Source organism: Squalius cephalus (assembly GCF_949319135.1).
Source record: "Squalius cephalus genome assembly, chromosome: 23".
Taxonomy (NCBI): domain Eukaryota; kingdom Metazoa; phylum Chordata; class Actinopteri; order Cypriniformes; family Leuciscidae; genus Squalius; species Squalius cephalus.
The window spans coordinates 3,482,229-3,501,301 of NC_137144.1; positions in this window are offsets into that span (position 1 = coordinate 3,482,229).

Below are 19,073 nucleotides of genomic sequence, written 5' to 3' on the forward strand. Positions count from 1 at the left end.
GGAGTTCATACAGTACATAATCACCCAGGGGACTCACAGGGAATCCTGGAAGAGAGGGGGGTTAGCCACTATCTTCCTTATAGCAGCATAGAGCAAGGATTGCAATACTCAATAGCTGCATAACTGACAGCGCCAGTTATGAGATTTTGGCCATACTAGACCGACAGTAGTCTGGCCTGTAGTGCGGGAACCTCTAGGTTGTAAAACCTAATAAATGTAGACGGAGAGGCCCAGCCTGCCGCCATACAAATATCTTACAAGGCAATCCCACTTGACCATGCCCACGATGAAGCCATGCTTCTCGTGGAGTGCGCTTTGACACCCAGCGGGCACTGCATGCCCTTGGTTGTGTAAGCTAGCGCTATTGCGTCCACTACCCATCTGGATAGGGTCTGTTTCGAAGCGGCTAGTCCCTTGGAACGCCCGCTGAACGAAACAAAGAGCCGCTCCGTCTGTCTGAAAACAGACGAGCGAGACACATAAGCTCTTAACGCCCTGACTGGGCAAAGGGAGCTTTCGTCCATATTTCCTTCAGTGACCGGCAGGGCAGACAGGGAAATGACCTGTGCTCTGAACGGTGTATTGAGGGATTTAGGAACATAACCGTGCTTAGGTTTGAGTATAACTCTAGAGTCATTCGGCCCAAATTCCATGCACGTCGCGCTTACTGAGAGCGCGTGTAAGTCCCCTATGCGCTTCACTGAAGCGAGAGCCAGGAGAAACGCCGTCTAAAAAGACAGGTGTTTAAGATCAATCTCCTGCAAGGGCTCAAATGGATGACCTTTCATGGCTTCCAGTACCGTAGAAAGGTCCCATATAGGGACTGTGGGAGGTCTGGGAGGATTCAGTCTCTTAGCTCCACGAAGGAAGCGAATAACTAAATCATTCCTTCCAATAGACTGGCCGAGCGTGGTCGAAGAGAACACTGCTATGGCCGCTACATAGACTTTGAGCGTGGAGGGGGACCTGCCCTTATCCAACAGCTCCTGTAGGAAGGAAAAAGCCTCCGTCACACCGCAATGCAGGGGTGACACACCACGAGCTGTGCACCAGCTAGAGAACACTGACCATTTTGAGGCATAGAGACGTCGCGTAGACGGAGCTCTGGCCTGTGTGATAGTGTTTAGCACTCCCTGTGGGAGGTCAGCGGGTACCCGTTGATGGCCCACACATGGAGGGACCACAGCTCTGGGTGAGGATGCCAAATCGAGCCATTGGCTTGAGAGAGGAGATTCCTCCTCAGAGGCACTGGCCACGGGGCGGTGCTTGCTAACTGCATCACAATTGGGAACCAAGGTTGGCTCATCCAAAGTGGGGCTACAAGCAGCACTGAGCATCCTTCTTCCCTGACCCGTTCTACCACCTGAGTCAGGAGGGAGACGGGGGGAAAAGCGTAGAGAGGACGGCGAGGCCACTCATGGGTCAGCGCGTCCTTGCTCTCCGAGAAAAATTCTGGACAGTGAGCGTTTCCCTGAGACGCGAACAGGTCTACTTCCGCTCTGCCGAATTTCTTCCACAGCAGCTGGACTGTCTGTGGGTGCAAAGACCATTCTCCTGTCGGAACTTGCTTCCTGGACAGTCTGTCTGGTCCTATGTTTAGGAGCCCTGGCACGTGCGCTGCTCTCAGCGAGAGCAGGTTGCTGCGGGCCCATATCAGGAGGCGCCTGGTTAGCCTGTACAGAGACAGGGACCTGAGGCCGTCCTGGCGATTTATGTAGGACACCACTGAGACGTTGTCTGAACGTATTAGCACGTGGTGTCCCTGTATGAGGGGACAAAAGCGCGTGAGCGCTTTGCTCACTGCCAGCATTTCGAGGCAGTTGATATGTAGAGCATCTCCCGCTTTGACCATAGGCCAAAAAACGGTCTGCCCTCGAGCAGCGCTCCCCATCCCGAGGTGGATGCGTCCGTGGACACCACCATCACTCTCGAGGAAGTCCCCAGGCTTCGAGAAGGACTATCACGCCGCAGCGAAACGAGCCGGCTGCGCGCCGAATGTCCAGTGTGCGCTGAGATGACAGGCGTGCTGTCATTAGCAGCGAGTTCAGCTCTATTCCCAGAAAAGATATAATCTGTCTGGGGAAAAGCGAGCTCTTTTCCCAGTTCACTGCGAGACCGAGATTCTCGAGGTGATCGAGTAAAATGGTCCTGTGCTCTACGAGCTCTGAGTGAGATTGGGCTAGAATCAGCCAGTCGTCCAGATAGTTCAGCACTCGTATGCCCCGTATCTGAGGGGTGCGAGCGCTACATCCATGCACTTCGTAAATGTACGGGGTGCCAGGGACAAGCCGAAAGGCAGGACTGTGTACTGATATGCCTGGCCCTCGAAGGCGAATCTCAAAAATCGCCTGTGACGTGACGCTATCTGTATTTGAAAATACGCGTCTTTTAGATCTATTGACACAAACCAGTCCCCCTGGCGGACGTGCGCGAGGATTTTTCTGGTTGTGAGCATCCTGAACTGGCGCTTCATAAGCGCTCTGTTCAACTGCCGCAGATCTAGTATGGGTCTGAGACCCCCGTCTTTTTTGGGCACCAGGAAGTATCTGCTGTAAAGCCCCCCCTCGCTTTGAGCTTGAGATAGGGGTTCTATAGCCCCTTTGCTCAACAGTTTCAAAATTTCGGCTCGAAGTAGATGGGCTACTTTCGATTCTACCGTGGTCTCGACGCGCGCCATGAAGCGGCGAGGGCGTCGGCGAAACTGCAGCGAATAGCCTCCTTTTATGATGTTCAGCACCCATCTCGAAAACCCCGGGAAGCTTTTCCCACGCAGGTGCGCGAGTAGCTAGGGGCCGGATGCGAAGCGCGCTCTGATCGGCTCGCGATACAGCGGCTTTTGCGTGCTGTGACATAAGCGTCGCGCTCATGACATCTGAGGCAGGGGGCGCGCTGATAACAGCGGGCAGAATGCCCGCGCTCGACTCCTCCGCAGTGTTTAGCTGAGAGGAGGAGGGCTGGGCTAGTTTCATGTCTGTGTGTGGGCGTGGGCGCAGAGCAGCGGGCACATACACCACTTTTACAGCATTGCTCGCGTGAGCAGAGCGTATGCATACTGGTCCTGTATTTACAGAGACCGTGAGACATGTGGGAAGTAGCGTTTGTGGGCACTGGGTAGTGTGCACGTTTGCTACGTTTAAAGCGCAATCGATCTGAGTCGATTTTATGTGCGCGAGCCCTGTGTGAAGGGCTGTGTTTGTGTGTAGGAATGGGCACTGAGTAGTGGCCATTTTTTTCTACACATGAAAACACCGACGGCCGTGGCCGGGACACCAGAAAATACACTCTTTAAGGGATTTATCTGGGTAGCCGTAAAATGGCTTTTTTTTTTTTTTTTTTTTTGTGCAGGCAAGCGGGCAATGGAACCGGCTTGTTGGCTGCTAAATACGCTGGACCAGTCACATTTCTTGGAACTGGACGAGCGGCAAGGTTTGGGTGCAGGCGAGGGGGTTGTACAACGCACTCGTTGGCTGCAAAATACACATCTGCAGTCGCCTCTTCAGGGAACTGACAGAGCAAGCATTGGCGGCATAATCTTATTTGCCGGTAGACCCGGGATCGAACACGGGTCTCTCGTGCGGAAATCTGTGAATCTGCCACTGGCCCACAGGGGAAGACACATAAGATTTCAGTCAGCGAGAGTTTTATTAGAGAGCGTCAACATGCTGGCGTTAGATTGCAGGCGTGCGTGTAACAACAGGCTCGCTCACTGCAATAAAGACATTTCCAGTCGCCTGAATATCAGAGGGGAATGAGAAATGTGTAAGAGATTGAGATCGGCCCGGCCGCAGCGGGACTAAAACACTCTTTTCTCCTTTCGCCAGTGACGCACGGGAACCATAGAAACGGTGTCTGGGTGCAGGCGAGCGGGTTGCACAACGCGCTCGTCGGCTGCAAAATGCACGTCTGCAGTCGCCTTCCAGGGAACTGACAGAACGAAGCATTGGCGGCATAATTTTTCTGCCGTTAGACCGGGATTCGAACACCGGTCTCCCGTGTGACAAAACCTAGGTTTCCGCCACTGAGCCACAGGGGGGAAACACAAAGGCTTTCAGATGCACGAGCATATAAAAGAGCGTCAACATGTTTTCTTCGGCGTTTGCTTGCAGGCGTGCGTGTATAATAAACAGGCGCGTTTGCTGCAGTATAGACATATCCAGTCGCCTGATCAGGGAACTGAGACATGTGTGAGAAATGAGGTCAGTCCGGTCTCGACGGGACTGTAAACACTTTTCTCCTTTCGCCAGTGACGCACGGGAACCATAGAAACGGTGTCTGGATGCAGGCGAGCGGGTTGTACAACGCGCTCGTCGGCTGCAAAATGCACGTCTGCAGTCGCCTTCCAGGGAACTGACAGAACGAAGCATTGGCGGCATAATTTATCTGCCGTTAGACCGGGATTCGAACACCGGTCTCCCGTGTGAAAAAACCTTGGATTCCGCCACTGAGCCACAGGGGGGAAACACAAAGGCTTTCAGATGCACGAGCATATGAAAGAGCGTCAACATGTTTTCTTCGGCGTTTGCTTGCAGGCGTGCGTGTATTAAACAGGCACGTTTGCTGCAGTATAGACACTTCCAGTCGCCTGATCAGGGAACTGAGACGTGTGCGAGAAATGAGTTCAGTCCGGTCTCGACGGGACTGTAAACACTTTTCTCCTTTCGCCGGTGAGTGACGCGTGACGGTCCGCTCCAGACATCCCCTGTGAACGGCGCGGTTGCGCGGCTCGAACAGAGGGCGAGCAGGTATCGTCCCCCAAGCAGGCAAGGCAAGCGGGCGAACCGGCGAGCTTTGCGGCTTGGAAGGACGGAGGAGCAGTCTCGGAGAGGATGCCCGGTGAGTCCTCAGAGTCACCAGGCAGTACCTAGCTCGCAGTGAGGGCAGTCGCCGTCAGCGAGCGCGAGACCTGCGTGATCCTCAGGAAAGGGGGCGTCTTGAAAAAGACGCCCGGCTCTTTTAGTGCAATGAGAGTGTGTGTCGCGGTGGCGAGCACACACACAAGGCATAGTAAAAGAGAAAAAGGATACAGCACCGGATAGCGCAGCAGGAAGGCGATGAAGGCGGCGCGGCCAGCAGCTTCTCGACTCGTCCCGCTGAAGTGCTTCTTCAACAGTGCGGCTTCTTCTCGGATCCAGCGATGTGAGTTGCTTCGCTGAAGGATGAAAAATCAGAGATATAATGCCTGCGAGCGGTATTTATAGACCTAAGCCACGCCCGTTTCGGCGGGACGTGACGCAGAGGGCGCGAAGCGCCCTCATTGGGTCTGACGTCACTCTAGGTCTCGCTCGATAGGCTTAAGCAGTTGCCAGCAGACCAGCCAATAGGCGCGCGAGCTGCCTCGCCTATGTCTGTATGCTGCCGCAACGCGTTTTACATTAATACAAAATTAAAGGATAATTTTTTTGGCTTCAGTATTCTCGTGGAAAAGGATTTTCCCCTAGCGTATTCTACGCAGTACGAGAGTATCTCTCGTAAGAGAACTGTTTTGCGCATGTGCTTCTGCGCGCACTATTTCGAATTTATGTATGAATGCGCGTTTTTGACGACACGGGACCATGGGCTGGGTCACTCAGAGGTTGCTTCCGGGAATAGGCTACTGCCCTACAGTATTAAAAATCGCATATAATTTATAACATATTATTGTTTATAAGGTTATTGTCAGGGATCAGAGAGGATGCAGACAAGGTGGTAAGGTTATGGGTTTTATTGCAGTATAGCGGAGAAGCAGACAGATGGTGAGTAAATGAAACACAGATCAACAGTGAATGCTTAGCTGGTATTGTAAAGTCTTTCTTTCTAGTTCCTTTGGCAGATGCAGGATGACAGAAGGCTGAACTGGATGAGCTGAGGACTGAACAGGATACAGACCGGAGAGGATAACAGCAGGTAGGTAACAGATAGGTAATCGGGAGTCTGTGTGTCATGAATTGACGAGACCAGACACTGAGTGAAGGGAGACCGTGGGCTTTGTAGGGAGTGCTGGTAATGTGACACAGGTGACTATGTCACACCCCTGGTCTGAATCTCATTAATATTTATAGCCCATTACCACTCCCATGCATAAACCTCTTCTGACAAAAAAACTGTTTTACAAGGTTTAAATCAATGTATTGTTTTATGAAAACGATTAGGCAGGATGATTTTCACATCATTTTGAAGAAAAAACACTAGGGGACAAGATCCATTAGTCAAAAGTCTTGTGGACACATATTTACTATATGTTTTGTGGTGTTATTTCAGCAACTTTCATTTTTATTTTTTCAAATAACCACGCATAAACATTATTTTCTTAAAAACACAAAGATTTACAAGCATGTTGATCAGATATGATGGTAGCCCTGTTTGTGCTTTATAGAGTGAATTTACACCTTTGCCATTAACATGTTTATAAATAACTGAAAAAACAACAAATGTCAGAGCATGTCAGAACACCTCCAGGGCCCAGAAAACAGCTCAGACTCCAGAGGGTTAACCTCTTCTCTGCCTGAATCTTGAAAGTATCCTGTACTGAGAAAAACCCTTACCTTTCTACTCAATGTCTGAGTCTGGAAGTATGCAGCATTGCTGATGAAGTAAGCTTTTAAACTACTGTCTCACTACTGTGCACCAACGAAAGTATCCTGTACTGAGAAGAATCCTTACCTTCCTACGCACCGTTGATCCCCGAAGAATGCAGCATCGCTGGTGAAGTAAGCTTTTAATCCACTCTCACTATTGTGCACCGACGAAAGTACTTTGTACTGAGAAGAATCCTTACCTTCCTACTTACTGACCGAGTCTCGCAGAATATAGCATTGCTGACGAAGTAAGCTCTTGAGTCATTAGCCTAGTTTCCATCCACTTTTTGCGCTATGTTATCGACAAAGTGAATATGCGATAAAAAAACATTACGAACTTTGCCGTCTCCAGACTGTTTCCATTCAATTGGCCTTTTACCGATAAGATTGTGTGCGTGATGACGTCACGAATGACAAAAGCGATTTGTCGCATATGTTTTGGTGTATTGCAAAAAAAAATGTGCCCTTGAACCGTTTCCATACATCTTTTATTTTATTTTATTTTATTTTTTATCGCAAATTCTACCTTATGGGGTTCCAGTCAGCACAACCCCCAACACCAAACAAACAAATAATAAAAAAAAATAATAATGGAGAGAGTATTCAGGCAGTTAATTGAAATTTGCCAGCTTACTGTCATTTCAATTTCACAAATAATTGCAAGTGTCCGAAATATCAGAAGACGACGGCAGAATTAAACAGTTGCTCATCTGATAGGGCTCGAATTAACTACCGTTACGCAACGAAGTCCAAGGGTCTGGGAGAGACAATACGGCGTTCTGGGAGGAAGTTTACAGAAAGTCTCTGGGTGCAACATTTTAGAATGACACGGCCAACGTTTGAGATGCTGTGTGGATTCATTGGTCCTGATACCATTGGGCCCTGGTGGGCCTGGTACATTTTCTACTATGGTTTTGTACGTTTCTTCATTCAGATCTATTTGCGATCCATTCCATAAACAAACAACGCAGTTTACATGCTCCTTGTTACATTATTCATTAAAGTCCCACTCTGATCATATTTTGAGCTATTTTTAAACATTCTCAGTGGTCTTTAAATGATGATTATGCCGTTTTTAGCCAAAATCACAAAACCTGTGCCGTTTCACACACACACACACACACACACACACACACTCTCTCTCTCTCTCTCTCTCTCTCTCTCTCTCTCTCTCTCTGATAATAATTAATAAATGCACGCATAATTATCAGTGAACTTGATGAATGTTGCAGATATGTTTTACATGCATGCACAAACAAATGCCTTTCAACTTATGTGTGCAAAATTCAGAATAAAATGAATGTGCAACAATTTGTACAAATAGAGAGTCTGTAGGCCTACTGTGTTGTTGCCATTAAATAAGCGCATTTAGTTTCATATTTGTTAAAATATTATAATGTTATTTTTTCATCTATGTTGATTATGAAAAGTGAACTGCACGAGTAAGATAGGATGAGCAATATTGAGAGACATGGAGCGGGTCAGACATGATTTTGACCACTTCATTAAGTTAAGTTTTGCTGAAAGACTTTTTTTAAAGTGAATTTCGTTTTGTATAAATTGTATCTTAATTTTAATATTTTTTTATCAACCAATTGCCTGCATTTAATAAATAAAAATATTTAAATATAACAGACAACAATCATAGAGGTGCCCGCGCGGTCACTTGCATTGCTCGTGATCAGGAGCGCATCTCATCCTAACTTAACGAAACCCAGCATGCCTCACAGACATAAAATATAGCCTATCTTAAGAAAGCTTGAAATGTCTTTTTAACAATTTAAAACGAAAAGAAATAGGCTACTCTCTGGTTATGTAATTCATGATGTGCATTTCTCTCTATATGCGCGTTCACTACTACGAGATGGCGATCGTCAACTTCATCTTTACAGCTGTTGTTGCTGTTAATAAACTAAAAATAATAGGCCTATAATTTTATTAAACAATAAATTAAATTAAATTGTAATTGTATTAAAAAAGCAACAAAAAATTCCTGTTTATTTTTTTTAAAACCTATGCTAATTACGCATTAAATTCAGGTAGGCTACTGAGTCGCTGTCCTCAGTGCCGCAGAAAAGCGCTGAAACGGAGATGAAGGGGAACCCGTTTTTTTGTTTTTTTTTTGGCTTATTTTAACTGGCCCATCCAGTTTTCTTTGATTCACCTACAATCAAAATCCTGGCGCCGCTAGTGCGCACGTGATGAAAATCATGTGACACCACATTTATTTGCGTTAAAGCCCTTTTTTTCGACAAAAAATGTTTCCAAACTAGTTTTTCGCGTCATTTAAAGTATCGACATAGAATGTATGCGCTAAAGTTAAACGGAAAAGGATTGTCAACATTTGCAAAAAAATATCGATAATTGCCATTTCCATCAGCTATATCGGTAAACATTTTGATGCGCTAAACCTTTTTTCGCAAAAAAACACTTGGATGGAAACCTGGTTACTGTCCCACTACTGTGCACCGACGAGAGTTTCCCGTAACGACGAAGACCTAGAAGACATCAAATTTGTTTATGATCTGTGCCCTTTGATATTGTGTGATAAATAAAGATTGTCATTCTTTGGAACTTATCTTGTGTCTGTGTCGTCCATCTGTTGCGGACCTGTGGTGTGTCAAGGTCAAGGGGCGGCTGGTCATCCGCGTCCGCCCCGGGCCGCACCGGTGACACCTTTCTTAAAGATCTTTTAAAATAGGTTGCTGTTGATATGGGTAAAACAGTTTTTGTTCAGTACTTAGCATTATATTATGTGCTGCAATATTATATAGATAATACTTCAATGTGTATATTATATAATGTACTGACTGCTGCTTTGTAAATTTAAATCAGGAACGGTCAACTCTGGCTCTTTTTGAGGCGGAGAGTGAACCTCCAACCCTAATCGAGCACATCTGGAAATTTAAACAAAGTCTTCAGGTTTACTTCTAGACAAAAGGCAGGAGGGTTTGAGGTCGGAGCTAAATCTGCAGGACAGTGGACGCTGAGGGCCAGAGTAAACCATCACTGCTTTAAATAACGCAGAACATAAGCTGACCTGACTGTCCATTAAACAACTTCATTTGAATGGTTTGTGTTTTTTGTTTTACTTTCAGACCAGGACTGGAGAACGCCTGACAATGGGATGTTGAGACTTCTTCCTCTGGTTGAGAAAAAGCTACACCACATCAGTGATCAAGTCAAGTTTATTTATTTCATGAAATTTAGTGATGAGGATAACCCCTTGAGATGAAACATCTCGTTTTCGAGGGGGTCCTCGAAACATAGACAAAGATAATACAACACATATACATTCACACTCACAAAAGCTCTCCCTCGTCCCACCTCACCTGACCCAACAAGTCATTATTGGAAACAAATCCATGTATAAAACACATTGTGATGTTTGGATGCATGACAACATTTACATATACATATCTCAGACTCACACCCAAACCCATACTCACATATATTCACATAAATAAGAAAAAAGGACAAAAAGCAACCCACATATTGGGTATAGAAAACCAAAATCAAGAAAAACAGTTACAATTTGATTGCAAATAAACAAAAAGAGATGTTTTGAAGGAACGAAAGGAAGTAACAGATCTTAGAGACCCAGGTAGACTATTCCATTCTGAGGGGGCTTTAAAATTGAAGGCACATCTACCACTCTCTTTAGAGATGTTTGGCACAGTAAAGGAGAGATATTCAGTGTGTCTCAATCTATAACTGGGTCTATATGGAATTAAGTATTCCTTCAAGTAAGAGGGGTAATCATAGTACATACATTTGAAGATGACCTGATACCAGTGATACTGTCTTCTGGCTTTTGGTGATAATAAATTCAATGAGTCATACATTACACAATGGTGAGTGGTAAATGGGCATCTCAACACAAACCTACATATATTATTGAAAGCAACATTTAATGCTTTCAAATTTGCTTCGGATGCGTTTTGATAGACAACATCTGCATAATCTAGTATGGGAAATATTAATTGTGACACAATTCTTAACCTGATTAATTGAGTAAAACAGTTAATAGAACGATATAATATTCGTAAATTACAGTTAATCTTTTTTACTACAGAATTAATATGACACCTAAAGGAAAGTTGGGAGTCAAGCCAAAGGCCCAGATATTTAAGTTCATCAACTTGTACAAGTAGAGTATCATCTAAGAATTTAATTGAAAGATTATTATCTTGCTTCCGTATAGCTGATCTAGTGGGGAACAATATACTATATGATTTATTCTTATTCAATAGAAGATGGTTAGATTGGAACCAGTGTTGAATAGCATTGAAGTTAGATTGTAATGAGGATTGAATCTTAGAACCAGTCACATTAGATGAATAAATTACTGTGTCATTTATGTAGCGCCTTTCACAACATAGATTGTATCAAAGCAGCTTCACAGTATTAAATTAAAACAATACATCAATGTTTGTTTATAGTGGAAAACGTCCACGTTTGGTAATCCTGATCAATAGTATTGTTGATTGATTAATTAAATTAAATATCCCCAAATATCCCCAACTGAGCAAGCCAAAGGCAACAGTGGCAAGGAACCAAAAAACTCCATCAGGTGACCTAATGGAGAGAAAAAAAAAAAACCTTGGGAGAGACCCAGGCTCAGTCGGGGGCCAGTTCTCCTCTGGCGTTTATGAACTAGAGGTCGGATTTAACTGTAAGATTAAAAGTATTATATGAATGCCTGGCTGAAGAGATGCGTCTTTAATCTAGTTTTAAACTGGGAGAGCGAGTCTGAGCAACGAACAGTATCAGGAAGGCTATTCCAGAGTTTTGGAGCTAAATGTGAAAATGCTCTCCCTCCTTTGGTGGACCTAGATATCCTAGGTATGACCAAAAGCCTCAAATTTAGTGATCTTAAAGAACGCGATGGATTATAGGGCGATAGAAGATCGGTTAAATAGACTGGAGCTAAGCCGTTTAGGGCTTTATAAGTCAGTAGCAATACCTTGTAATTAATACGGAACTTTATAGGTAACCTATGTAGTGATGATAAAATTGGTGTTATATGATCATATTTTCTTGATCTAGAAGAGAACTCTAGCGGCGGCATGTTGGACTAACTGTAGCTTGTTTATTGAGGATGCAGGACAACCAGCTAACAAAGCATTACAGTAATCTAGTCTCGAGGTCATGAATGCATGAACTAACTTTTCTGCGTCAGAAACTGATAGCATGTTACGTAGCTTAGCAATGTTTCAAAATTGGAAAAAGGCTGTTCTTGTAACATATGAAATATGATTTTCAAAAGACAGGTTGCAGTCTAATATAACACCCAGGTCTTTTACTGTAGAGGATAAAGTAACAGGACATCCTACTATGTTAAAGTTGTATTGTGAGAGGTTTTGTGGGTGGTTTTTTGAACCGATGATTAGTACCTCTGTCTTGTCTGGATTTAATAAAAGAAAATTGCGCGTCATCCAATCTTTTATATCTTTAACACACTCTGTCAATTTGGATAATTTAGCAATTTCATCTGGCCGTGATGAAATATATATTTGAGTGTCATCAGCATAACAATGGAAACTAATTCCATGTTTCCTTATAATATTTCCAAGTGGCAGCATATATATTGAGAATAATAGAGGGCCTAACACAGATCCTTGCGGCACTCCATAGTTTACTGGAGTTCTGATCGATTTTTCTCCATTTAAATAGACAAAATGGTAGCAGTCAGATAAGTACGATCTAAACCAGCTTAATGCTTGAGTATTGTGTGATCTATAGTATCGAATGCAGCACTAAGATCAAGTAAAACTAATATTGAGATACAGCCTTGGTCAGAAGCTAAAAGTAGATAATTTGTGATTTTAACGAGCGCAGTTTCAGTGCTATGATGCGGCCTGAATCCTGACTAAAACTTTTCATAGATGTAATTTTCATGCAAGAAAGAGCCCAGTTGGGCGGACACAACTTTTTCTAGTATTTAAGACATAAAAGGTAGATTTGAAATGGGTCTATAATTTGCTAGATTATGTGGGTCTAATTGTGGTTTCTTAATGAGAGGTTTTATAACTGCCAGTTTAAATGTTCTAGGAACATGACCTAAAGATAAAGATGAGTTAATAATATTGAGGAGAGGCTCTTCCACTATAGGTAACACTTCTTTCAGTAGTTTAGTTGGTATATGATCTAATAAACATGTTGTTGTTTTAGATGAAGTTTATTTAACTATTTTTGTTCTATAGTTGTAAAGCACTGTAATTGTTCTTGAGGAGTGATAATTGAGGCTGAATTATAAGGCGCAATTGAGGATTGAACGTTTACAATTGTGGTTCTGATGTTTTCTATTTTCTCAGTGAAGAACTTCATGAAATCATTACTACTAAACTGTAACGGAATATTTTGTTCAGGTGACATCTGTTTATTTGTTAGTCTAGCCATGGTGTTAAATAAAAACCTAGGATTGTTTTGGTTGTTTTCTATTAGTTTGCGGAGGTGCTCAGCCCTGGCCGCTTTTAGGGCCTTTTTATAACGGGACATACTGTCTTTCCATGCGATTCTAAAGACCTCTAAATTTGTTTTTTTCCATTTACGCTCTAAATTACGGGTTTCTCTCTTTAGAACATGCGTAGTATTGTTGTACCATGGTGCTTTACTTTTCTCTCTGACCTTTTTTAATCTGATGGGTGCAACAATATCCAATGTTCCAGAGAGAATGGTGGTCATAGTGCTAGTTAATTCCTCTAGTTCATCTGTTTGTTTGGGTTCAATGAGCAGCTGAGAAAGATCAGATAAGCAATTTGAAAAATTATCTATGGTGGATGGAAGGATTGTTCTGCCTGATCGATAATGTGGCGCAGCATGATATATTACAGGAGTATGAAATATGCAAGTTACCATGTAATGGTCAATGACATCGTCACTTTGTGGAATGATATCTATATCGTTTGGATCGGTTCCATGTGATATAATTAAATCGAGTGTATGATTAAAACGATGAGTTGGTCCGGTAACGTTTTGCTTGACCCCAAAGGAGTTTAATAAATCTGTAAACGCAGCCCCTAACGCATCATTTGGATTATCTACGTGTATGTTAAAATCTCCAACAATTAATGCTTCATCGACATTAAATAATAGGTCTGAGAGAAAATCTGCAAACTCTTTTAGGAAGTCAGCGTAAAGCCCAGGCGGTCTATATACGGTAGCCAAGGCTAGAGATAATAGGGAAGTTTCTCGAACATCTAAGAGCGTAACATTTAGAACAAGTACTTCAAACGAAATAAACGTATAGCCCGTTTTCTGAGTAACATTGAGAATATCTCTATAGATTGTTGCAACACCGCCGCCACAACCAATCAGACGGGGCTCATGTTTATAACAGTATCATGATGGAGTAGACTCATTTAGACTGAAATAATCATTTGGTTTAAGCCAGGTTTCAGTAAGGCAAAGTACATCGAAGCTATTATCTGTGACTATTTCATTTACAATAAATTGAGCGTCAGCGTCAGTTCTGGCAGGCCAGGTAGTCAAGACGCTGCTAATGCTATTTGCTAACAACACTGTCCCGTCAGCTGATCTGCTTCAGCTGAGCTGCATTAGCTGGTTAGCTCTCCTCGCTGCTCAATGGCCAAGCTCAAACAAGGCGCCCTATTTAAAGCACATTCAGTTTGCTCATACATGCTTGCTGCTCGCTTCTGCTGATCTGTACGCTGGTAAGAAATCCGCTCCGTCCCGACGTTCGGGCTATTCTTGACGCCCAGAAAGCCATGAGCTCAAGTCTCTGATTTGTTTCGCTAATCAACACATTTGATCATTATTTTGCTCGCGCTCTGCTCAGTATAACGCCCCTGGATGCGCTACCAGCTGTTTAATTCCTTCATCTAGCTCGTTTCTCAGAAGGTGGCTTAGTTATCTTTTCTTAGCGCTTACACTAGACCGTCAAACAGTTCAAGACAGATGATTCTAGGTAACAGCATGTTTTAGCTATTGCGGTCTCGAATAGTCATTTCAGTAATTAATTACTTTTACCATAATATAAATCGCTAAATTAGGGCGGCTCAGACGACACCGTTCGAGACACTCAATTTCTGTTTTGGGGGGGTGGCTCATTTAGTCAAAATACGTAAGTGCCCTTATGTGCTGCTGCACCCTCTCATGCTGATAATGCTGTCCCTATATGCTGCTGCTATCTCCTCATACTGCTGCTGTCCCCTGACTTCTGCTAATTCATGAATGGTCAGGGGACTCATCTGATTATAACATATTGCAAATTATCCGTATATTCGTAGATTACTAAATTGTTAAATCATCCTCTGTATCTCAGAGGATTGCCAGGTGTGGTTTTGTTTGGGGGGATATTTTAGCTCTCACAGTCCTAAACTGTGTGAACGTTCCCTAATGCTGCTGCTGCTGTCCTCTGACTCTCTGCTATTTCATGGTGCTCATGAAAGGTCAGAGGACTCCCTGAACAGAGCCATACCGCCAAATTTCAATTCAGGAACATCAACCTGTTTGCAATCGATTCAATAAAAATTCTTAAATTATTTTTATTGTCTGTGTGTTCTTGACTTAATGGACCTGACAGAAATTGAGCGTCAGCGTCAGTTCTGGCAGGCCAGGTAGTCAAGACGCTGCTAATGCTATTTGCTAACAACACTGTCCCGTCAGCTGATCTGCTTCAGCTGAGCTGCATTAGCTGGTTAGCTCTCCTCGCTGCTCAATGGCCAAGCTCAAACAAGGCGCCCTATTTAAAGCACATTCAGTTTGCTCATACATGCTTGCTGCTCGCTTCTGCTGCCCACCACCTCCCCAGATCCTCCTTATGCATAACGTGGCATTTGCTTTATGTCATGTTGCCTGCTCTGTTCACAGGGGGATATTTTAGCTCTCACAGTCCTAAACTGTGTGAACGTTCCCTAATGCTGCTGCTGCTGTCCTCTGACTCTCTGCTATTTCATGGTGCTCATGAAAGGTCAGAGGACTCCCTGAACAGAGCCATACCGCCAAATTTCAATTCAGGAACATCAACCTGTTTGCAATCGATTCAATAAAAATTCTTAAATTATTTTTATTGTCTGTGTGTTCTTGACTTAATGGACCTGACAGAACTGCCTTAGGTGTGAGTGATCTAATGTTTAGAAGACCTAGCTTTAGAAATTGTTTTTGATTACTAATAGCAACATTTTCTGGTTTAATAACAATTAGATTTTTCCTAGATCCTGCAGTAGATTTATTATTTGATCTCACTAAACGAGGAATAGACACAGTTTCTATGCAATGTTCAACACTAGTATTTATATCAGTTAAATTGGTGCAGCAGAGACTATGATTTGGACTTTTGGTTACTAGTCAAAAGGTATTTAACATTTTGGAGATGTTATCCGACAGAAGATCCAATCCGAATCTGCTTGGGTGTAAGCCATCAGCACGGTAAAGCCTAGGACGCTCCCAAAACAGATACCAATTATTTACAAAGAGCAGTTTCTGCTCATTGCACCATGACATTAACCATTCATTTAGCGCGAATAATCTACTAAACTTTTCATGACCTAGTCGGTACGTGGGAAGCGGTCCTGACACAATGATCGTTATTTCAGGCGATGTGCTGCGTACCGTATCGATCAGATTCCTGAAGTCGTGTTGGAGCCGGAGTGAACGAGACCATGGCTGATCGCGACCTCGACGCTCAGGACCGATGTTGAGAAACGCACAGAGTAGACGAGGTCGGAGTCAGCGGGTTAATAACGTTAATCACTGATTTGTGTGCATCGGCGCGTGATGTTTCAAGAGTTAAACGCCGGTCTATCAGCTCTGCTTGTCTCACTAAAAGGTTGTGGATCTGTTTCTCAACAGCTTCCAGCTCAGACTGAAGTGCGTGAAGTTCAAATGTATCTTCACCTGCACCAAAAGGTAGACTACTAACATCTGATATATTCGCCATTTTAAAAGATGGATCAACGTTAACCCCCAGAGGTCGACGGTATCGCCGGCGATACCAGCTCGCTTTTTTTTTTATCAGTGTAAAAGAAACTCATAAATACTCTGTTGACTTTGATTTTCCATAGGAGTTCCATACATCAATCGATTCTGTTAAATGTGTATTATTTTTGTGTATACTCACAATAAAAACATAGTGTTGTGCTTTTTGCCAAATAAAGAAAAATAAACACGAAGCGAGTTCTGCCTTCTCTCTGTCAGTGAAGACCATTCTGAAACGCGTCCGAAAATGAACAATAACAAAGCGAATACTCAGTCAAACAGGCATTCAGACACACAGGCATAAAGCTTGAATTCTCTTCTTTTTAATGAAGTAATTTATATAAAAAACAAATATTCTCATCTTGTGAAATCTGTATTAAAGTGTAAGTTGCAGGTTAACCACCACAACCAATTAATGTGTAAATTAAGTGCTCAATATGTATATATGTAAACATTTCTGTCTTAAAATGCGTTAAAATAACATTTATTGGGGTTTCTTCAAGGTAGCGCGTTTTTACAGCAACTGGGTGATGACGTCATAGAAGGAAGTTGCAACCATACTCTGCTAGACTCCCACTGTTTGTGGCTCGATTATGGAGAACGACTGGGAGACGGAGGAGGTGGGAAACTAGTGTTGTCAAAGTACCGGTACTTCGGTAGGCTACTGAAAATGTGACGGTACCAGCATTTCTGTAGTACCGGGTATATTCGGTACACTACCCAGTAATTGGCAGCTGCGTTTAGTCGCTTGCATGTTTATCTAAGCACGGGGCTCCAGACTAACTTTTATTACTATGAGCACTGTAGCCGATATCACGAGTGTCTGTGTATATTAAACTGCAGAAATACTATTTAAATATTAACATTGCATGTTCTGTTTGTCTCTGTGTGAATGAATGGCGCAGACGCGCGGTGTCATTTACCTCACACACACACACACTGAAGCACGAGTGATGCGCGCGCTGTTTTCAGTCTAGCTGCTGTCAGTCACGATATGATGACATGATGAAATTCATCTCCAGAGCCACTCTGAGTCATTTTACCGTTTCATTTGAGAAAAACGATCGTCATATCATAGCTACACACACAGAAACTCAAAGGTCTTCACGGCAACCCGTCAAAATAAAAGTTCGGTTTAACTTTGCGTGCATGCTGCCTGAACCCGTTTGTTTTGCGAATAGCTTACTCTCATTTCCACAATATTATCATACTACTCCTCATTTCAGGCAGGATCACGGTCCTCTTGAAGCCAGCACACACGATTATGTTTACAATTGAGTTATTTCAATATAACTGCTAGCCTACTTGCCATTAGACTACAGTGACTCTAGGCTTGGAGTTCCTTTTGTGACGTCACGCTCAGCCTAGTGGAAGGGAGAGGGAGTGCTTAAAACCACTAAAAAGTGCCAACTTTTCATATTATATTCAGCATTTTGGTATGAAAAACATACAAAACAGTGGTGGGAGGTTCTTATCTTTATGTTTATTGCATTTTCTTCGTGAAAATTTTTACCTGCAACTTACACTTTAAAAGAGAGCGATTCCAGTCGACCTCATTAGAGCTAATTCAGATGTAATGTGACTCCGCCCACGGAGAGCGCGTGCTATTCAAACGCAAATGGCTGAGGTAATCCACGCAATCCTGTGAACGCCCTAATTTCTGCTCGAGAAAACCAAAACACAAGTTTATTCAGAACATTACTTGCTTACACCGTCTCGCAGCGCTGTGTGGAATATTGAGGAATACGAGGAATACGAGCTGAGGAATACTAGTAAGTTTTTCATTCTCGGGTTTCTGTTTATGAATGAATGAACGGCATAGATGCGCGCTGTTTACCACAGCTGGCAAAAAACAATATTACGTGACAGTTCTCCATTATGGACGCGAGCGCTCTAAAAAAAAAACACTATAAGACTTTCAAACTTTCACAGAGACCTCAAAACAGAAAGTACAAATCCTTTCTTTAAAACAAATTTCGTTTTGTATCAATTGTATCTTAATTTTTTCATTAACAAATTTCCTGGATTTAAAGTAAATATAGGCTAGCAATCACAACATAAGGTGCTTGAACTGGAGATTCACTAGCCTACTGCGAAGATCGCGAGTCAAAAGCCTATCGTCAACGAATGATGATGTTTTAGCAAACTGTATTGCTATACTGAGATGAGTAAAAATCGACTGAAATATGTTGAAATAAAATGTAGGCTATTTGTATAAGCAACGTAAACTGCAAATTAACATTTATATGCCCTAATATTTCATGAAAACAACGTTACAGTCAGGCGAAATATGAAAGGCAACATTTTGTTTAGTAGATTTGGGTACAGTTTTTACTGTAGAATATACTGCCTCGTCAAATAAGCTTTTGTTTAGAAATTTCTAGATATAAAATAGCCTACTATTTTTGTCAAAAATAAAGTCATCAACTAAGATGTTAGCTGTTCCAATGTTGGCTATATTCAAAGTAATGAATACATAGATAAAATGTAGGCCTATAATCTTTTTTTTTTTTTTTACAAAGAAAGAGTACACTTGAAATATTGTTGAAATTGTAATTATTGTTGTAATTGTAACCT